Genomic DNA, 20,966 nt, shown 5'->3' on the forward strand with positions numbered 1-20,966 from the left:
ACAGGATGTGTAGGAATGGCACACACAGGGATGTGTGGGAATGGCACACACACAGATGTGTGGGAATGGCACACACAGGGATGTGTAGGAATGGCACACACAGAGATGTGTGGGAATGGCACACACAGGGATGTGTAGGAATGGCACACACACAGGGATGTGTAGGATTGGCACACAGGGATGTGTGGGAATGGCACACACAGGGATGTGTGGGAATGGCACACACACAGATGTGTGGGAATGGCACACACAGGGATGTGTAGGAATGGCACACACACAGGGATGTGTAGGAATGGCACACACAGGGATGTGTGGGAATGGCACACACACAGGGATGTGTAGGAATGGCACACACAGAGATGTGTGGGAATGGCACACACACGGATGTGTGGGAATGGCACAAACATAGGGATGTGTAGGAATGGCACAAACATAGGGATGTAGAGGAATGGCACACACGGGGATGTGTGGGAATGGCACACACAGGGATGTGTGGGAATGGTACACACAGAGATGTGTGGGAATGGCACAAACATAGGGTTGTAGAGGAATGGCACACAGGGATGTGTAGGAATGGCACACACACGGATGTGTGGGAAGGGCACACACAGGGATGTGTAGGAATGGCACATACAGGATGTGTAGGAATGGCACACACACAGGGATGTGTGGGAGTGGCACACACAGGGATGTGTAGGAATGGCACACACACAGGGATGAGTGGGAATGGCACACATTCTTGTGGCTGGGAGCAGGGCCCTCGGGAAGCACCCCAGGCTCCTCCCACCCACTGCAGAGGGTTATTCCATTATTCCAACCTCATCCACACCATTCCCAGCTCCTGGATACCCCCAGGCTGCCCACCCTGTGCTTCCCCTCCCTGGCCTCTCACACCTGGAGTTAAGTCATTACCAAAGGGTAAAGCAAGAAGTTCTCCTGATCGGGAGGGAATTCTTCCCTGTGAGGGAAGTGAGACTGTGAAGGAGCCTCAAGAAAAAAGATGGCGAGAAAGAACTGACAAGGGCCTGGAGTGCCAGGATACTGGGAATGGCTTCTCACTGCCAGAGGGCAGGGCTGGATGGGATATTGGGCAGGAATTGTTCCCTGGCAGGGTGAGCAGGCCCTGGCACAGCTGTGGCTGCCCCTGGATCCCTGGCAGTGCCCAAGGCCAGGTTGGACACTGGGGCTGGGAGCAGCCTGGGACAGTGGGAGGTGTCCCTGCCATGACAGGGGTGGGATGAGATGATCTCTGAGGTCCTTCCAGCCCAGGCCATTCCATAACTCCATGAGGAGCAGGAGCTGGCTCTGTCACCCCTGTGCCACCTCCCTGCCAGCAGCACATCCTTGCCCAGGCCCAGCTCCGGCGTCTGAGCAGCACAGAGACAATGTCCTCCCCTAACTGGGTTAGAGGAGATTGGATTAGCAATTTCTGAGTTAGTAAAAGTCTAAGGATGGCAGATAAAACAAAGTGTGACAGCCTAAGCAGCCCCTGTCAGCGGGGATTGATCACAGCGCTAATGGCCAGCGACAGGCACACATTAATAACACAATAACCCAGCTCGGGATATTGGCACTATCACAACCCTTTAACCTGGCAATAACTCATGGGGAAAATGCTCCCAATGGCAGAGCCAAAGTGGCTGTGCTGCTGCTTCCCCCTCCCACCTGCCAGGCAGCTGCAATTCCGGGGGGTCACCTGGCCAGGCAGGTGCCAGGTTCCATCCTGAGACCCCAGTGTCCTACCCCCAGACCTCAGTGTCCCACCCTGAGACCCCAGTGTCCCATGCCCAGACCCCAGTGTCCCACCTTGTAACCCCAGTGTGCCACCCTGTGACCCCAGTGTCCCTGTGACCCCAGTGTCCCATGCCCAGACCCCAGTGTCCCACCCTGAGACCCCAATGTTCCATCCCCAGGCAGGGATTTACACCAGGAGGCCCTTGCGGGTGTGGGCACAGCTCAGGGAGGGACCAGGAGAGGTGCAGGGGTGATTCCAAAGTGGTGGCAGAGGAGAACAGTGAATGGGGAACATCAGGAGTCAAGGAAAGTGGAACTTCAAGCCCAGAGTACTTAGTGAAGGCATCTGAGAGAACAGGGCAGCAGCTGATTGGGGGAAATTTGGGGATTTTTTTCAAGATATTCTGAATTTAAGTCACACAAACCATTCCCAGTTTGCCTGGAAGCCTCCTGCTTCTACTCCAAGCTATGGTGGGAGAGGAGACACTGGGGAAATAACAAAAAAATTCTAATCAGGACTGTTTAGAAAATTAAAAACTGAATTAGAGACTGAATTTTTTAAGAAATGTAACTTAAAATTTGGGGAGGGGTGAAAAAATTAAAGCCTATGTCAAGGCAGAGAGCAACCCCTGGTTTCCAAAGGCTTTTCCAGAGGCTGCTCAGTGTCATGGAGCTCTGAGAAGGAGGAGAGATGGAGAAATATCCCTGCTGTTTCTCCACCCCGAGCAGGAGCAGCCTCTGCTCTGGCTCCCTCCCAGCACTTCCATCTCTTGGCTGAGCTGTCAGAGCAGAGCTGAGAGCAACCAATTCCAGGGATTCAAAGGGCAGCAAATCCCGAGTGAGAGCAGGGCTGCAGCACCAGGATCTGCAGAGGAGCCTTCCCTTCCCTTCCCTTCCCTTCCCTTCCCTTCCCTTCCCTTCCCTTCCCTTCCCTTCCCTTCCCTTCCCTTCCCTTCCCTTCCCTTCCCTTCCCTTCCCTTCCCTTCCCTTCCCTTCCCTTCCCTTCCCTTCCCTTCCCTTCCCTTCCCTTCCCTTCCCTTCCCTTCCCTTCCCTTCCCTTCCCTTCCCTTCCCTTCCCTTCCCTTCCCTTCCAGATCTGCAGCCCCCCAAGCCCCGTTCTTGTGGAATTCCTGGGAGATGCTGCTGGTGGAATTCCTGGGAGATGCTGTTGCTGCCGCAGTTTGGCTCGGTCAGAGATCCCAGTCAGGGATCTGGGATGCCCGTGGCTGTCACAGCCATGCCCTGAGGCTTCTCCATGCCAGCCCTTCCAGCAGACCCAGCTGTTTGGGCTGTTTGGGTTTGGCTCAGACACTGCTGGCCGTGTCCTGTGTGCCAGCCCTGGAGCAGGAGAAGCTGGGGAAGGAGGGGCCTGTGCCTCAATGCAGGGATCAGTGTCCTGCCCTGTTCCCAGTGTCCCCTGCATACCCTCATCCACCCGTTCCAGGAAAATGGGGGATTAACCCACTCCTGCTGTGACAAAAAAAAAAAAAAAAAAATCAATTTAAGGGCACAGAACTCCCCAGCTGTTATGAAGTGCATTAACTCCAGCGTGGATTGCTCTGCTCCACCTCCCAATCCATGGCCAAGGTGCTGCTCCGACCTTTCTTTGGAGTGGTGATCACTTGTTGCCCAAAACATTGAGTCAGGGACTATCAAGAGGAAAATTTGGGAGGCCAGGGTTGTTATTTAGGGATGCAGGGATGTGCAAAATACAACCCTACTTCAGCACAGCTCCCTTCAGGAGAGAGGCAAATCCTTCTTTCCCAAGGGGTTCCTGCCACCTGCACCCTCTCTTTGGGGCAGAAGGCAGAGCCTAAAACAAATATTAAAAAGAAAAAAAAGGTGGAAATGCAATGCAGCTTTAAAGGATCCCCTGACTAATAATTTTGGGAGCTGAGGGAGCTGATCACAGCCAGCCTGGCCTGCAGATCAGCCCCCTGAAAGGTTTGCTGCCAAACAGGCACTGGGGCTGGGAATGAGGACATCCCCACGACGCCATCATCCAGCTTTGCTGCCCCAGGCAGGGCTTTGCTGCAGCACTGCATGGAGAGCCGTGCAGCACCAGTGCAAAAGGGAGGGCTCAGCTTGTTGGGCTTAATTAGAATAATGAAGCTGTGAGTGTAATGGGAGGAGGGTGGGGAAGCTGCGGCTGTAATTGGCAGGGCTCGGGAAGTGGAGCTGGCGGCTGGCAGCCATATGGAAGCAGCAAAGTGAGGGGAGTGAGTGACAGCCCGAACCTGTGGCGCTCTCATTAATTCCAACAGCAGAGCCGTGATGGATGTGGCAGCTCCCTGCTGCTCCGGCGCCTCGTTCCAGAGAGCTGCTGCCGCTCCTGCTGCAGCCAGGGCTGGGATGGAGCAGGGAGAGGAGGGAAAGGAGGAATTGGAGAAGGTTGTGGGGCCAGATAGGTGTGTGTTCTTATCCATATCATCCAGGGTCAGTTCAGGTTTTCACTCCAGAGTCGCATTTTCCATGCAGGATTTGCTCCCTGTTGGAGTCAGAAGTGTTTCAGAGCCCCCAGGGCCTGGCTCTGGTCCTGCTGGTGCCCTTGGCTGTTTTTGCAGGCTCCAGGCAGAGTGGCAGGGCCAGGCTGTGCCCTTGGTTCCTCTGCCAGGGATGTGCTTCTTGGTCCTCCCTCTCCTCAGCCAGTGGCCCCCACCATTATCCCCATCCCAGGCTGGCACTGGTGTGTCCAAGATGTGGGATCAACAGAACCACCAGGAGTTTGTGCTGCAATCCCAAATCTGAGCAGGAGAGACTCTCCCTCTCTCCCACCTTCCAGAATCCACACTGGGAGCTGACTCACAGCTCACATCCCTTCCTTGTTCTATCTCAAATCTTCTGCCAGGACCCCACGGGAATTACAGCATTCCCAGGGCTCCATGCAGAGCCAACTGACCACATTTAGCCTGACCTTCTGCAGGGTTTCCACCTTTCTTTAGCTCCAGCCACATCCAAACAGAGCCAGTCCATGTGGGATTCCAGCCAGAGGCAACTCCCTCATGGGTAAGGGGTGGATAATGGGCATTCCCACATTCCATGAGCTCCTTAGAGCTGGGGGACCATCCCTGTGCCCAGGGAGAGGTGTCTGCAGGACCCACCTGTGGCAGGAAGCTGTGGGAGCATGGCTGGGAAGAGTTTGGATCCCATTTCTGAGCACCATTCCCAGGAAAGAGACTGGGAAGTGTTGGCTGGAGAATCAGCCGTGGATGGGAAGGGATGGACGGGGACAAAACTTTGTGTAATTCCGGCTCTGGCTGGCCTAGGAATTTGGAATCTTTTCTATTGGAACAGCCAATTGTAGTTCTCCAGGAGCCAGGTTTAATGTTCTGAATGTCCTTCTCCCTCTCTGGAGGGAATGGAAAGGATCTGGGCAGCTCCACCTCAGAGCTGTGCCTCAGTGGGGCTGTGGGCACAGCATCCAAGCAGTTTTCCCTCATGGAGAGTCATGCGCTGTGGGAGGTTGTGGGACAGGCTGGGAGGGCCCTGCCTGTGTCACCATGAGCTGCAGGTTCACAGAATTCACAGAATCACCAGGTTGGAAGAGACGTCCAAGATCATTGAGTCCAACCCAACCTCAACCCCTCAACTAAACCCTGGCACCCAGTGCCACATCCAGGCTTTGTTAAACACACCCAGGGATGGTGACTCTACCACCTCCCTGGGCAGCCATTCCAGAACTTTATCACCCTTTCTGTAAAAAACTTTATCCTGATATCCAACCTGTATTTCCCTTGGTGCAGCTGGAGGCTGTGTGCTCTGGTTGTCAGTGCTGCTGACAGTCCCAGCTGAGCACAGGCACCTTTCAGGAGCTGCGCAGAGGGATGAGGGCACCCCTGAGTCTCCTTTTCTCCAGGCTGAGCACCCACAGCTCCCTCAGTCATTCCTCACAGGATTCCCCAGCACTGCCTGAATCCAGATTTCCATCCCTGCCTCCCCCTGAAGGAAGCAGCTTCCCCTGAAGGAGCAAGGGATGAGCTTCCAGAATGAGAGCTCTTTTGGGTGAGGCCATCAAGCCTCATTTGTTGTGCCCCGTTGCCTTTGTGAAGGAGCGTGCAAAATGAAGGATTGGGTGTGTGCAGAGAGCAAAGCCCCAGCTGTCCCCTCTCCACTCATTCTCAGTGGGGAGAAGCTGAGGTGATGCCTCACTCCAGGCTGGCTCCCACACACTGCAAAGCTAATGGAGAAAAATAGGGAGTCTCCTTCTCTGGGCAGCTCCACTGAAAGCATGAGGCTGCTCCACTCATTTGAAGCAAAAAAAAAGCAAATGGAGAAGGAAAAATTGGATTTTTTTGCAGAGTTCCAGGCAGAGAGTTCCTCTAGCAGGAAAACAAGGAACAGTCAGAGCAGCCAGGAGCTTTGTAGCCTGTACAGTCATTTTTCAGTGGGATTCATGCTGGAGCCCATCAGGTAGAGGATCCCAGAATAACAAATCTCCATTGCAGCCTCCACTGTGAGGAGGAGGTTTCTCAGCACCTGATGCCTCCCACACTGAGGCTCTTCCCAGAGTGGGAAAAGGCTTTTTCTCCTCAGGATGCTGAGATTTGCTCCATGATCCTCCTCAGTGTCCCTCAGGAGAGCCCAGAGGAGGGGCCAGGCTGATTTTGCTGTCACAGTGTGTGAGGGGGGTTCACAAAGCCACAACACAGCACTCAAATTCCCCCTGAGTTTGGATGGAGCATCAATCTCCAGCAGTTTTTTCCTCAATAATTGGTGACCTGTCAGGACCCAGGACATTCCTCTGACTGCCCTGGATGACTCAAGACCCTGGCAAAGGGTTCAGAGACCTTGGCATGGAGTCACAAACACCTGTGCCTTTGATTTTAGCCCATGGAAACAATTACTAACTTTGTGTGAGGATGTACAAGCCACAAGAGTTTGAGTAGAGTGATAGTTGATTTGTCACAGGGTGAAAAAGTAGAATTTTGGGGTTTTAGAATGGGGGTTCAAGAGGCAAGATGGAAGAATCTGGGCATGTCCTGTCCTTCTTTTTCTCCTTCTTGTCCTCTGTGTTCTGCTGAGATGGTGGCACTTTTGGATTGGTTTAGTCTCAGGATCTTTTGCTGGTCACTGCGACCCCAAGAGATGTTAAAAGTCTCTTTTTTCAGCCCAGCACTTGAAGAAGGAGTTGGAGCTCTTCAGTTTTTGGTCTCAAGGTTGTTTATTGTATCTTATCTATAAAAAATTGTCTCCTGCCCTGCCGAGGTCCATCCAGCAGGACAGTTCCAGGCACTCTGCCTGCCCCCAGGGTGGTGTTATGTCTTTATACTAAAAACTACATTTACAATGTTTACAATTGCTTTCCAATGCCTATCACCTAATGTTAGACAGTGAGTTTCTACTCTAAACCAATCTAAAAGTGGTTTACATCACAGCAGAAGATGGAGGCCAAGAAGAAGAAGCAAAAAGGCTGGACATGCCCAGTTCCCTCCATCTTGCCTTCTGAAGCCCCATACCAAAAACCCCAAATCTACTTTTTTCGCCCCATAATAACTTCACTATTATTCTACCTAAACTGTTGTGGTTTGCTGATCTTCATCTAAGGTTGGCAACTTGCTCCATGGGTCATAATCAAAACCACAGAGGCATCTTGGGCTCTGTGCCAGGGTCTCTGAGCTCCCTGGCAGGGGTCTTGGCCATTCTGGACAGACAGAGGGATGTCCTGAGTTCCCACAGTTTAGAGTGGGGACAGAGTGTCTAACATAGGTGATAGGTATTGGGAAATTATTGTAAATAAATACATGTAGTTATGAGTACAAAAAGCCAACACCACCCAAGGGTGTTGAGTATGCCACAACCCAACCTGCTGGACAGATCTCAGCAGGTCAGAGAGAGATAAGAGAAAATTAACAACCTTGATAAGCAGAACTGACAAATCTCAACTTCTTTGGTCGTGGGCCTGGGAGAAAAAGGACTTTCCAACACCTAAGGGGTCATCACAGGCACAGGATCCTGACAGTGACCCAGCAGCTGCTGCCAGCTCTGAGCTGGGACAGCCCCTCAGGCCATGCCTGTGCAGCTGTGCCAGGACAGCACCCACCCTGCTCCTCTGGGATCTGTCCCTGGAGTGAGGGATGTGCTGTGTCCAGCAGAAGGCTGGAGAGAGCTGAAGGATTTACTAAAAGGCCTCAATGGATACACCTTAAGCACCCAAAATGAACAAAAATGGTCACAAAATGCACAATCAGTCATAAGGTCTCTCATTTTTATCAGTTCTGCTCCATTTGCATATTGGAGTTCATTGTCTGGTTACAGCTTTAGCCCATGCAGTCCCATCCTTCTTGTTTTTCTCTCTTCAGTCCATGTTGTTTCTTCTCTTGGGCCTGAGATTGGACCCTCAGTGACCTCTGTGGGTCTGGGTAGGGCCACCAGCCCTCAGCTGGCCCTGCTGTGACCCGTGGGAGGCCAGGCTGGCCCTTGGTGGCCCCAGGCTGGCCCTTGGTGGCCCCAGGCTGGCCCCAAAGGCAGCACCCAAGCCTGGCTCATCCAGAGCCCTCAGATCCCTCTGGGAGCTGCAGGTTGGAGGTGCAGGAGGTGCTGGAGCCCCAGCTGAGGGAAAGCATGGCACAAATCCCAGGGCTGAGTAGCTCCAGCAGAAAGCAGCTCTGATCCTGGACAGGAGCTTTGCTTTGGAAGAGCAGCAAAGAAATTAATTAGAAGGATGTGCCAGCAGTCAAACACAGCAACCCTGTCAGCTTTTCCCACACATTTCCCTTCCTAAAGGTGTTTCCAGGGGCTGAAATGCGGAATTAAGCTGGCTGCAAGGCTGGGGTGCTGTTTCCAAGGCTCTGTCTCTGCAGCTCTGCAGAGCCAACCTGTCTTTGAGCTGCTGGAGCTGAGCAGATGAGAGAAGTGCTGCTGCCGCGCTCTCTGGAGCTTCACGGGTCCTGCATGGGTGGCAGACAGCAGAAGGCAGCGTTTGTTGAGCAGTCAGGAGAAGAGAAATGACTCCATGATGGCGCCTGATTTGTCCTCTGTGGCCATCCCAGCTTTTCCAAGGCTCCTGAGCGAGGAGCAGAGGGATGGGAGTGGGGATGTGCATGGAAAAGCTGCCTGGAGATTCTAGGGTGCTCTGAGCTCCCTCTGTGGGGCTGGAGGGCACCTGAGCACTCGTGGACAGGGGACAAAGAGCCCATTACTCATGGTGGCCCCCAGAATAATGAGACAGAACACTGGGGGGTGTCCCCAGCATCCCAGGTGCTGACAAACCCCACAGCATGGGGTGTCCCATGTGGCTGCAGGCTTGGAATGTGCCCAAGGGTGGGAGGGAACGGCCTCAGGCTGGGCCAGGGCAGGCCCAGGGTGGGCACAGCAGGAATTTCCCCATGGAAAGGGGGCTCAGGGATTGGGAGGAGTTGCCCAGAGGGGTTTGGAGTCCCCATCCCTGGAGGTGCCCAGGAAGGGCTGGAGGTGGCACTGAGTGCTCTGGGCTGGGGACAAGGTGGGGTCTTGATGATCCTGGAAATGTTTTCCAGCCTCAGTGATCCTGGATCCTGTGACTCTCCAAGGGATATCAGTGATCAGATAAGGTGACCAAGCTCAGCCCCCTCTGTTTGGGGCTGGGGATGGGCAGGGGGAGGCAGCAGCACCTCCCAACCCTCACTGGAGCTGCTGCTGAGCTGAGCTGGGGATTTGACTCCTCCCTCACCTTTTCCATCCTGCCTTGCCACGAAATGGATGGAGAAGCAGATCCTGAGCTGCCTCCAGCAGAACAGAGCAGCTCCTGAAGTGCTGCTGGAATTCCAGCTGGATTCCCTGCTCCCATCCCTGTGCATCCATGGAATGAAACCCTTCCCTGCAATCCCTGCCCCTGGCTCCTGCTCCAGAGTGTCCCATTCCAGGGGTGGCACTGGGGACAGTGGCAGAGCACACACACCCAGCAGCAGGGACAGACAGGGGAGCAGCACCTGCACAGGGTGGGATACAGGAACAGGGCTGGCAAGTATCCAGGGATCCTATCCATGGTGCTAAAAAGTTCTGGGGTCATGGGAATCCTTCACAAGGACACTTTCCTCTGCCAAAACATTGTCACCTGTCAATGTGACCAGGGGGCAGCCGGCACTTCCTGAGCAGTACTGGCACAGCAGGGTCATTTTCCATTTTCTGCTGTGCTGCTGAGCATCCTCCTGCTCCTCCCCACCATTTCTGCCCAGAATGGTGCCATTTATCCTCCTCTGAGGGCTTCCACACCCAGGTGTTCAGAGCTGATGGTGCCTTTGCTGCAGCATTGCTGAGAAAAGCTCTGAGCAGGGTCGTGCTGGGCTCCAGAGCTGGATCAGAGTTTGCAGGGTGGGCCAGGCCAAGATCAGGCAACCATCACCACCCGCCTGAGCCTCTCCCAGCATTTCCTCCAGGCTCAGCATCCCACAGTGCTCTGATCATCCCTTCTGCAGGGTTTTTTCACTTTAAAGCTTTCCTCTCCTCAGTCTGGAGCTTTGTGAACCTCCCTGGCTGTGCTGGCTAACTCTGTGCTCCCAGCACTGCCTGCCTGGCCCTGTTTGCTGGGTGGATTAATGCCGGGCTGAATTTGGGAACTGGGACACTCCCCTCAGCCAGGAGCTGCTGGATGATCCCTCTGGGGCTTCGTGATGTTCCTGATTCCGACCTGGGAATGTTTTGACTGCAAACAAGCCAGGTGATGTGGATCTGCTTCTTAATCACATCAGACTCCTCAGGTTTCCGAGGCGAGTGCTCGTAAGTTCAAAATTCCTGTCTGAAACACATGCTGCTGCATCTTTGTGTGGAAAACATTCCTGTTGGCAGGCTCTGCAGGAGTGCTTGGAGAGAACAAATATCAAAGTGTGACAAGCAGGGCTGATTACAAATAGCAGGAACATTTGCAGAGCACTGCAGAGCCAGGCCCACGCAGGAGGCTCCTCGGCAGCAGAGCCCGGCTGCTCCCCAGGGATTGTCCAGCTCCTGGAGCTTTGTCCATGAGCTGCTCTCCAAGGCAGGGGAAATCACCTCACAGGGTGGCAGGAAGGGATGGGACAGAAATATGCACCAGTAAATAGTGGGGGAGCAGAATTTGGGTCTGTCTGCAGCCTCGCAGAGGGATGGGTGTGCAGGAGTGCTGCTGGTGCTGCCTTTGGAAAGCTGGAACAGGTTCAACAACCTTTTCAACAACCTTTTCCCACCTGGGCTGCAGAACCTGCTCCAGGACTGCAATTCCAACCTCAAAACACCACAGTTTGTTCCTACAACAAAACAACCCCACCTTTGGTCGTGTTTCTGGCCACATTTGCGTGCTGAGGTTTGATATCTCTGCATGAAGGGTTTGCATCCACAACAGGGTATTTGTGAGGATCCTGGTCTTCCTTACATCATTCCCAGGATGGTTTTATGGGAATGGTGAGGTAATGCAGAGAATTTCTCCCTGGATGTCAGGGATTCAGTGGTGATGCAGTCCCAGCACCCCAGCCTGCTGGCAGTTCTCAGATAGCAAATAAACGTTCATGGACAATTTTCAGGGTCTGCATTGTGCCATCTGTCAGAGCAGCACTGGGAGGTTTTAATTATGGTTTACACTCTGTCTTCAAGCACCTGGATTCGTTTTTTCCTCCTGTCAATTATTGATGGGGATTTGCTAAAAAGTGCCTTAATTCCACTTTGTGTTCTTCCCTGCAGCAGCTGGGCCAGGAACAGAGACGGGAAGAGGTCAAAGTGTGCAGGACGTGAGGACACTTCTTGCTCAGCCACTTCTCAGTGTGGGAGCCAATTCCATGAGCATTCCCAGGTTTATCTCTGGAATAATTTTCTGAGGGACTTATTTGGGTAAATGATTAGTGAGGGAAAAGGGTTCAGAGCAGCTTCCCAAGGAGGAGGGAGATCTGGATGGAAAATTCTGCACCTGTGCCCATGTGCTGAGGTGATTTCCCACCTGCAGAGCTGCCCCAGCACAGGCAGGAGCTGGAGCTGCTGGGGCCGGGCCAGAGGAGGCTCCAGGATGATCCCAGGGATGGAGCAGCTCTGCTGGGAGGAAAGGCTGGCACAGCTGCCATTGTTCACCTGCACAGGAGAAGCTTTGGGGGGAGCTCAGGGTGGCCTGGCAGGGCCTGAAGGAGCCCCAGGAAAGCTGGAGAGAGACAATTGACAAGGGCTGGAGGGACAGGACACAGGGAATGGCTCCCACTGCCAGAGGCAGGGATGGATGGGATATTGGGAATGAGGAATTGTTCCCTGGCAGGGTGGGCAGGCCCTGGCACAGGGTGCCCAGAGCAGCTATGGCTGCCCCTGGATCCCTGGCAGTGCCCAAGGCCAGGTTGGACAGGGCTTGGAGCAGCCTGGGACAGTGGGAGGTGTCCCTGCCATGGCAGGGGTGGCACTGGATGGTCTTTAAGGTCCCTTCCAATCCAAACCATTCCAGAGATGCCCCCTGAACTGGTGACTGCTGTCCTCAGGCTGTGGTGGTTAGAGAAGCACAGAAATCTCTTAGTGGGAGTGGCACGGCTCACACAGAACCTGCTCTCTGCACCTTCCAGCCATTCCTCCAACCCCAAAAGGCAGCTCTGGAATGCAGCATTCCATGCCCAGCACCCTGCAAGGCTCTCAGAGTGAAGGAGTGGCCTCCAACACTCCCAGAAAAACCCAATCTCTCTGATTTTCCAAAGCAGCCACTCGGCTCTCTCCAATCAAAGCATGGCCGTGAAACAATGAGGGCACAGCCCCAAAAGGGGTGGGAGCAGAGAGCTGCCAGCTCTTCCTGCATCCACGAGCCCGCAGTTTCCAGGAGGAATCACTTGCCAATACATATGGTGTTGTGTGGATGGGAAATGTCACGGAACATAACGTCCTGATATGTTTAAAAATAAATCGCTGGGACGGCTGAAAAAATAAATGACTGAAGGGAGGGGATTGTGGTGGCTTCTGCTGGGGATTAATTTTGTTGTGTGGTTTGGGGAGAGCTCAATTCAGGTGTCAAATCTGGTGTTGGTTTGATAAACTGGGGGGTTTGGCTTCGTCTCCGAGGAGTGCTGGGGAACGAGGTCAGTTTCTTAATTAATTTATGCAAATTGCTGCTTCCTTCTCCTCTGTCTGAATGTTAGTGACACCTGTCTTATCTCCTCACAGCTAATTGCAGGCAACAAATGGGGAAGCATGGGCAGGACTTTGGGAACGGCACCAGCAGGAGCGATGGAACTTCCACAGTCAACCCAGAAAGCTGCAAAATGATCATAACAATTATTGATTATGATTGACACATTCTGGAAAGCATTGATCAGAGCCATTCCTGGGCTCCCACCCTGTGCATGGAGCAGGAATATCCTCACAGGAGCCTGGAGCATCAGGATGAGCTCCTGGCTGGATGTCACACCCCAAATCCCTTTCCTGGGCTTCCTCCATATCCCTCCCTGCTATGTATGATCCTCCCAAATGCAGAATTTGCCTTCCAGGGGAGCTGGATCCTTAAGGTCTCTCCCAAGCCAAACAATTCCATGGTTGGTGATCCCCAGGGCAGCTTCCCTGAGCCTCCCAGAGTGGTGGGAGCTGCCCCTGCTCACTGGGATTGCACTGGATCCCTTTAAAGGTTCCTCCCAACCAAATCATGCTGGGTTTTTCCATAGAACTGGGCTGTAAATGAATGGATTCTTCACAATAATAATAATTCAAAAACAGTGCAAATTCCTGCCCCAGAGGCGTGGGAATAGGTAAAATGGGCTGGGAAAAGACTGCAGTTATTGAAATGGGAATGGTGCACCCCAAAGTCTCTCCTATCCTTCTCCCCTCCCCTATTTATGGGTTATTTGGGGAAGAGAAAGTCTTCAAGATTCCAAAATATCCTCCCTGCATTCATTTTGTATTAACATTCCCAGTAGATTTATTTGATTTTATTTTTTAAGGAATTTCCCCTGATTTTGATGAAGGCACAAGGAAAAAAACCGAAGCTGGGACAGCAGGAAAAAAATCCAGGAGGGAAGGGAGATGAAGAATGTTGGTGCAGATGCATCAACATTGGTCTGAAGCTTGGTCTGAATGCCAATATCTGGGGTTTTCTGATCAATTCATCACCCAGACAGGACAAACTGGACCAGCTCAAGCTGGGGCCATGCAGATATCCCAGGAAAATCCTGTCTTTCTGGTGGAGGATGCTCCATAACCAGTCAGCATATGGCAAATTCCTATTTCCAGGATAATTTATCACAAATTCCTTTGGATCTTTTGTTTCATTGATGAGTGATTAAAAAATACAGGTTTCATTTAATTTTAAAAAATCTATTATTTAGGCCCAAAATTGCAGGGTTCTGCATGAAAAAAAACACATGTCCAGATTTTAAAACAGTTCTAGGTTGCTTGTGTGGGTTTTTGTGGTGGATTTTTCTGAAGAAATCCTGTTTTGTTCAAAACTCCAAAGCCTCCAGCATTATATCCAAGAGGTTCTTCATGTTTTATTCCCTTCTTTTTTCACATTTTTTTAGGAGAACTATTTGAAAATTTGGCTGGGGTGAAAAAAAGCAGAATCACAGGAGCCCTGCCTGGCATGAAAGTTCCTTTTCCTGGTAAAATCCAGCCTGGATATGATGAAGGCACAACCCCTTGGGGGAGCAGCCTCATCCCAGCAGGAGAGCTGCAGGTGGGACTGGAGGCTGGGCTGTTCCCACTCCTGGGGCACAGCAGGATTCCTGCCTTTCCAGGGCTTTTCATCAGTGCTGGAAATACAGGAAAATATTTTTTCGAGTCCTGCTCCCCCTCCCTTCTCTCCAGCCCTGGGGTTCCCTCCTCTCCCATCCTTCTCCTGCTTCCCCCCAAAGTCCAGCCTGGCTGGGTTCCCCTCCAGCCTCCCTGCCCAGGGCTGCTCTTGGGGCTCCTGAAGAGTTTTTCCAATGGGCACCCACCAAACACAAATTCAAGTGTCCATGTGGGCTGCAGAGGGATGTGGGGGCATGGGGATGGGGATGGGAATGAGGATGAGGAAGATGAGGAGGCGGATGGGGATGGGGGGGAGGAGGAGGAGGATGGGGATGGAAATTAGGATGAGGAGGAGGGGGATGAGGATGAGGAATGTGGAGAAGGAGAAGGAGAAGGAGAAGGAGAAGGAGAAGGAGAAGGAGAAGGAGAAGGAGAAGGAGAAGGAGAAGGAGAAGGAGAAGGAGAAGGAGAAGGAGAAGGAGAAGGAGAAGGAGAAGGATGGGATGGCAATGGGGATGGGGATGGGGATGAGGATGAGGATGAGGATGAGGATGAGGATGAGGATGAGGATGAGGATGAGGATGAGGATGAGGAGGGGGGACACGGGATGCAGCTTAGGGAGGTGTCCTTGGCACTTTGGGCTCCGTGATAGCTGCAGAGCCCGCAGTGTCACTGTCCCCACTGTCAGTTTGGGGACAGGGCTGTCCTGAGGGCCAGCAGTGCCCGGTGCTGCATGCAGGGGCTCCCACAGGTGGGTGCAGAGCTGCTGGATGTGTCCTGGTGTCCAGCTCCAGGAGCCAGCATCCCGTTTGTCTCCTCCATCCCAACATTCCCCATGCCCAGGGCTTTTCCTCAGGCTCTGACCTCCAGCCAGGGCACAGCCACCTGCAGGCCCCTCCACTGGACTGCACCTCTCAGGTGCCCCATCCCCGAGCGATTCCGAGCCCGGAGCAGCCTCTGGCACTGCCCGAGCACCGGAGCCGAGCGGCTTCTCCCGAAATAACTCCCAGAGCTGCCGCTGGCGGCTCCTCCCTCCCGGGATGTGTGGAGGGGCTCAGCACCTCAAGCTCGGCAGGGAATTCGGTGCTCGAGCGAAGTGTGAGACTGTGGGAAGCGTCTGGAGCGGCGGCGGCTCCGCTGTGCCAGCCTGGCAGCAGCTGCCACCGCCCGTATGGCTCTGCCCACATGCACCCCCTCTGCAGTGCCTCCCGAATGTGCAATATCAACATTGCGGGAGCAGAGGATTTCTGCATGTCATTATCCCAAGGTTTATTTGAATAAAAGGCTGGCGGGGGGAGGCAGTGCCGGCTCCGTGGAGCGGCTCCGGCGGAGTCTCGCAGCTCGGCTCGGAGATGCCGATAGACAGCGGGAGCACAGACTCAGCCAGGGCTGTGTTTGCTTTGCCGAGTGCTGCTAAAACATGTTGCCATCGAGAATCCCAAGCCCCACGTTTCTAAAATATTCATTGCCACAGCCCAGATTCCCTCCCAAGGAGCAGAAATGCAGGCAGAGACGAGAATCTATCTGGCATCCCCTTGTGGCTTTGCTTCTCCCTGCTGCGATAGGAGAGCGAGGAGCACAAGCACGGCACAGCCCAGGTCTGCCTGGATTGCTGCCAGGCCTTGTGGCAGACACCAGAGTGTCCTCACGTAGTTATACCCTCAATATCTGCACCACGGAGCCTGGCATGAGGAATCAGTCATGAGGAACCCATAAAAGAATAAAGATAAAGAATAAAAATAAAGAATCAGTGATGAGGAATCCATAACAAGGGATAAGGAATCAGTGATGAGGGATCCATAGCAAGAGATAAAGAATCAGTTATGAGGAATCCATAGAAAGGGGATAAGGTATCAGTGATGAGGAACCCATAAAAGGGGGATAAGGAATCAATGATGAGGGATCCATAGCAAGGGATGAGGAATCAGTGATGGGGATCCATAACAAGGGGGATAAGGAATCAATGATGAGGGATCCATAACAAGGGGGATAAGGAATCAGTGATGAGGGATCCATAACAAGGGGGATGAGGAATCAGTGATGAGAGATCCATAAAAAGGGGGCTGATAAGGAACAGCCACACAAGCTGTACAAGGACAACAGCCAGCAGCGTGGGCAGAGCCCCTTAGTGACACTTCAGAGTCACCTGGGCACCTTCAGTGTTCAGGGGCAGGATGGATATGCAGGAGAAGCTCTCTGAACCTGCTGTTCCTGAGGTCAGGAATTCCATCCCCTGCATGCTCTGCTGCCCTTTGGGATCTCATCCAGCGCCCCACTGCTGTCGCATGAAGATGTCACCATCATGGTGGCTTTAAGTAAGAAAAATACATACTCTCTCTCCTGACCTAGGGAAGTTTTACTGTCCCTGAGATTCCCCAAGGTCCTGGTCACAAAAGCTGCATTTTGGAGCGACTCCATGTGCAGAGCACTGCCCCAGGCGGCAGCAGCTGCTCCAAAATGACCTGCTTTGGGGGCAGGGGTCCCGTTTCAAAGGGCCACGGAATGTTCATGGAGCAGTTCAGCCGCAGCCCCATGAAAAGGCTGAGCTCAGGAGGTGCCCCAGGGCTCCAAACTGCGCCTCCAAATTGCCAAGTGCAGATGTTCTTCCCACCCAGCTCTCCCAGCACCCTGCAGCCCAAACCAGCGCGTTTGTGGGTCAGATTTCATTAAGGAGGGCCGGATGCTTGGAAGACATGGAACGTTTGTCTCTGGTTATTGTCCGGGTGATTTACATAATGGATTAGCACAGATTAGCCCGGCACTGGGAGAGGCACGGCTCGCTTTGCATGCTCCACAGGCGAAGGATTCCGGCTGGAAATGGGATGATCTAATAACAGGGATAATTGCTGCTTTATGGACTATAAGTGCTGCCGTGTCAGGGGCTCTCCGCCTCGACAGTGAGGCCATTGTACAAACTTAAATCCCCCGGTCACCCCACGGCTCACAGTGACAGCGAGTGGCCCCACAGTGACTTCCACGGGGACACTGAACACCTGCACCACGAGATACCAGCGGCGAATTAATTGATCCAACCCCTAAAGCTGCTTTCAGGGATCCCCCTGCTGATATTCCCTCTTTCCCACCCCCAGGGCGATGCTGGAGCAGGGAAAACTGAGGCAGGAGCAGTTTCCCTTTGCACGAGGTGGAGGGTGGGGTTCCCTATCACCCCTCAATCTCAGTGCTTTTATCTTTGATTCCCTGAGGGTAAATTCAGGGCTCGACAATTAATTTCTGCTGGGTGTTTTGCACTGCTCAGGAGCCAGCCAAGCCCATACTGTGAATATTACAAAGCTTTTTAGAACAGGAGAGCTTGGCAATTGCGACAGCACTTTTGAATCATTCATAATTTTGCACAGGGGCAACTTCTGTAGGTGTCTCGTTTCCTCTATGTTCATAATGTTTTAGGACTAAAAATAACAAGGAATTGCTGTTTAAAATGTGAACGAGGAATTAGAATTGCCAAGGAACTCGGGAGTCAAACTGTACTGGAGGACATCAGAGCCTCCCCACAGCCGCAGCTCCAATCCAAATTAATCCCGGGTTAGGCACAGGAAAACGTGGCTGGGAAGATTGGGAACCAGTTCCACCTCCCAGCCAAGCAATATGCAGATGAGTGAGGAGAAGGGGATTTGGGGGAAAATTGGTGGAGCTCCTTTGTGTCCCCAAACACTGCAATGCTGGGGCCAGCTCAGTGCCTGGGTTTATTCCCTCTCACATTCTCAGGAGGAAAGCACAGCCTTGGGACAGCAGAGCTGCACTCCTGCTCCTCACTGGAGTCTCCTGCCTCCTGCTTCTCATGTGAGGGAGCTACCATGGCTTGGGGCAAAATCCTGGACAGGTTTAAGTATCTCCTGTGGGTATTGGATCCCTGCCTGCACAGGGGCTTTGCTGGAGCTGCCTGGGACATTCAGTGGTGACACTCATGGAGCTGGGATGGGGCTGCTGGACAAGCAGGGCACAGGAGGGACCTGGAGCAGCTGGAGCCAGGCCAGAGGAGGCTCCAGGATGATCCCAGGGATGGAGCAGCTCTGCTGGGAGGAAAGGCTGGCACAGCTGCCATTGTTCACCTGCACAGGAGAAGCTTTGGGGGGAGCTCACGGTGGCCTTGCAGGGCCTGAAGGAGCCCCAGGAAAGCTGGAGAGAGACAATTGACCAGGGATGGAGGGACAGGACCCAGGGAATGGCTCCCACTGCCAGAGGGCAGGGATGGATGGGATATTGGGAATGAGGAATTGTTCCCTGTGAGGGTGGGCAGGCCCTGGCACAGGGTGCCCAGAGCAGCTGTGGCTGCCCCTGGATCCCTGGCAGTGCCCAAGGCCAGGCTGGACATTGGGACAGTGTGAGGTGTCCCTGCCATGGCAGGGGGTGGAATGGGATGAGGTTTAAGTTCCCTCTCAACCCAAACCATTCTGGGATTCTCTGACCAGGATTGCTCTGGGCTGGGCTGAGCCAGAGCTGCCCTCAGGCCCCTCACACTGTCCTGGCTGGCTCAGAGGGAACAGCTGACCCTCCCAGCTGGTCGAGTTGTTGTCCTAAAGCAAAGGCCCCCCCTCTGGCCCCCTTGGGTTGGGATCCCCTCAGATTCCTTTCCAATAGATCACTGCTTAAATCATTCCCTGTCTTAGATCCTTCCCTGCCTTTCCTAAGCCTTGCCCACCCCCCCACTCCCCCCCGAGCCCTCCTCCATGGCAGGGGTCTGCTCCAACCCCTTGTCTGATGATTTCTGTGCTGAGCTCTCCTTTGAGCCGAGGGGATGAGGAGAATTCACGTCCTGGAAGTTTCAGCCTCTTCTTTCGGAATTAATTTTGCAAGCTCCTCCTTGGCCCGGGCTCTCTGTGGGCTCAGGCAGAACAGGGCCAGCGAGAGGGGAAAGTCATGTTGCTGGTTAAATCTCCAAAGCAAAAATAATCCATTTTAATGAAGGTTCACAATCTGCAATGAATGTGAAACAATGTTGTCAGCTAAGCTGTTGCATTATTCACTTTTATTTGTACAAGGTCCTTCCATTAATATTTGACTACAAGAGAATGCAATTAAAAATTTTCTACTTGAATAAACCTCTCACCACGGTGTTGGTTAAAGGATAAAACCCTTTTAGGGTGGTGGAGAGGGGAATTTAGCACACTGGCACGTGGGTCACACACCCACTCTCATCCTCCTGCACCCCAGGTTCTGTTCCCTGCTCTCATTTTCTGCCGTGTCTTCCCTTCCATCCCCGCCCCACACTGGCTCCTCTGGGCTCCCCTGCTCCCTTCCCTGGCATTTGGAGGATCCCAACGCAATCATTTCCTTCAGAGCAGAGCCAAGGCAGGCGGGGCAGGGAGGGGGGATGTGCAGGCAGGTGGGCAGCACCCCCAATCCACAATTCCCCGAATTTTCGTGCTGAGGCTGAGCCCCATTTTCCAGGGAAGGAGTGGGGCTTTGCCTTCGTGTCCAGGGGTGTTTGCTGGCAGGGAGAGATGATTTATTATTTAAATTTTGGCATGCATGGCTGGGCACTGAATTAGTTGTAATCTCCCAGGATGGGAGGAAAAAACCTTCTAGGATCAGGGAAGAGAGTTCAGACACGAGCTCAGCTCGTCACAAAAGAGAAGATGTTGGGGACAAGGGACACAAGGATGATACGCAAAGCATGGAGTCACATATAGAAGGATTAGGCACTAATTCCCTTTCCAGAGCATCCAGGAACAAAGAGCCTGTGGTGAAAATAAAGCCATAGAGTTGAGGTGGGCACAGGAGGTTGAAATATGGCCAGGTTTGTATGGATTGGTGGCGGGGAGGAGGACATTCCATGAGCTTGGAACTGTTGGGCCTTTGGGAGGTCCCTCCCTGCTCCCAGGCCCCTTCAGGGAGCTGGAAGTGCCACCAGAAGATGGACATTTCATCCGGGGCTGCTCCACCTCCTGGAGAGTCCAACACTCCCTTGGGAAAAGCACAAGGGAAATCTGGGAGCCTGGAAGGCAGAACTGGATGGCATAGAGGGAGAAAACATGTGTGGATATATGGAAAAGGAGCCTCTGGCCTCAAAAAATGAAGTCTAGGAGAGGTTTGGAGCTTCTTTTGGAGCAGAAATTTGGGGGCCAAGAAGGCCAACCTTGGGGGTAAGGAGATGGCCAGAGAACATAGGAGTGTCTCCAGGAGCAGGGGAATAACCTTGGAGAGCGACCTCTAGAGGAAAAGGACTCCCAGGAGAGTTTCCACCTCCACACAAGCAGAAGAGAAACCAGAGAGGATTTTGGGGAAGAACTGCTCTGGCTCAGCTGATCCAGGTCCAGCATCCTGTCGATCACCTTTGGTTTTTTGGGAGAAGATCTGCCAGGGCACTCAGTGGGCAGAGATCCAACCCCATCCCATGGCACAACCTGGCTGATCCCTGTGGGAATTCCATGCCCTCACCATTAAACCCCACCCAGGAACATTCCACACCTACATCCCTTTAATGCTTGGATTTGCTGATCTTAAACAATCGAGATTTTGACCCTAAACAATTGAGATCTGTCTCCTTTCAGGACCAAGAAGGACCTGCTGCTGTGCCATAAATCCAGAAAAGCTGTCAGCACTGTCCTCCTCTTCCTAGGCTGAACATTTTCCCATTTCTGGGACAG

General features: G+C 53.1%; 1 long non-coding RNA gene across 1 annotated transcript in view; it reads left to right on the forward strand.

The window, feature by feature from the left end:
• The window catches only part of LOC113460382 (uncharacterized), a 28,980-nt gene extending 15,329 nt beyond the window's left edge, over window positions 1–13,651 (forward strand). The window contains exons 2-3 of the long non-coding RNA XR_003382222.2: window positions 11,362–11,470; window positions 12,805–13,651. This is a non-coding gene — a long non-coding RNA (uncharacterized LOC113460382). The remainder of the gene's footprint in view (window positions 1–11,361; window positions 11,471–12,804) is intronic.
• The last annotated feature ends 7,315 nt before the right edge of the window (window positions 13,652–20,966 follow it).

The sequence above is a fragment of the Zonotrichia albicollis genome, chromosome 15 (assembly GCF_047830755.1).
Source record: "Zonotrichia albicollis isolate bZonAlb1 chromosome 15, bZonAlb1.hap1, whole genome shotgun sequence".
Classification (NCBI taxonomy): domain Eukaryota; kingdom Metazoa; phylum Chordata; class Aves; order Passeriformes; family Passerellidae; genus Zonotrichia; species Zonotrichia albicollis.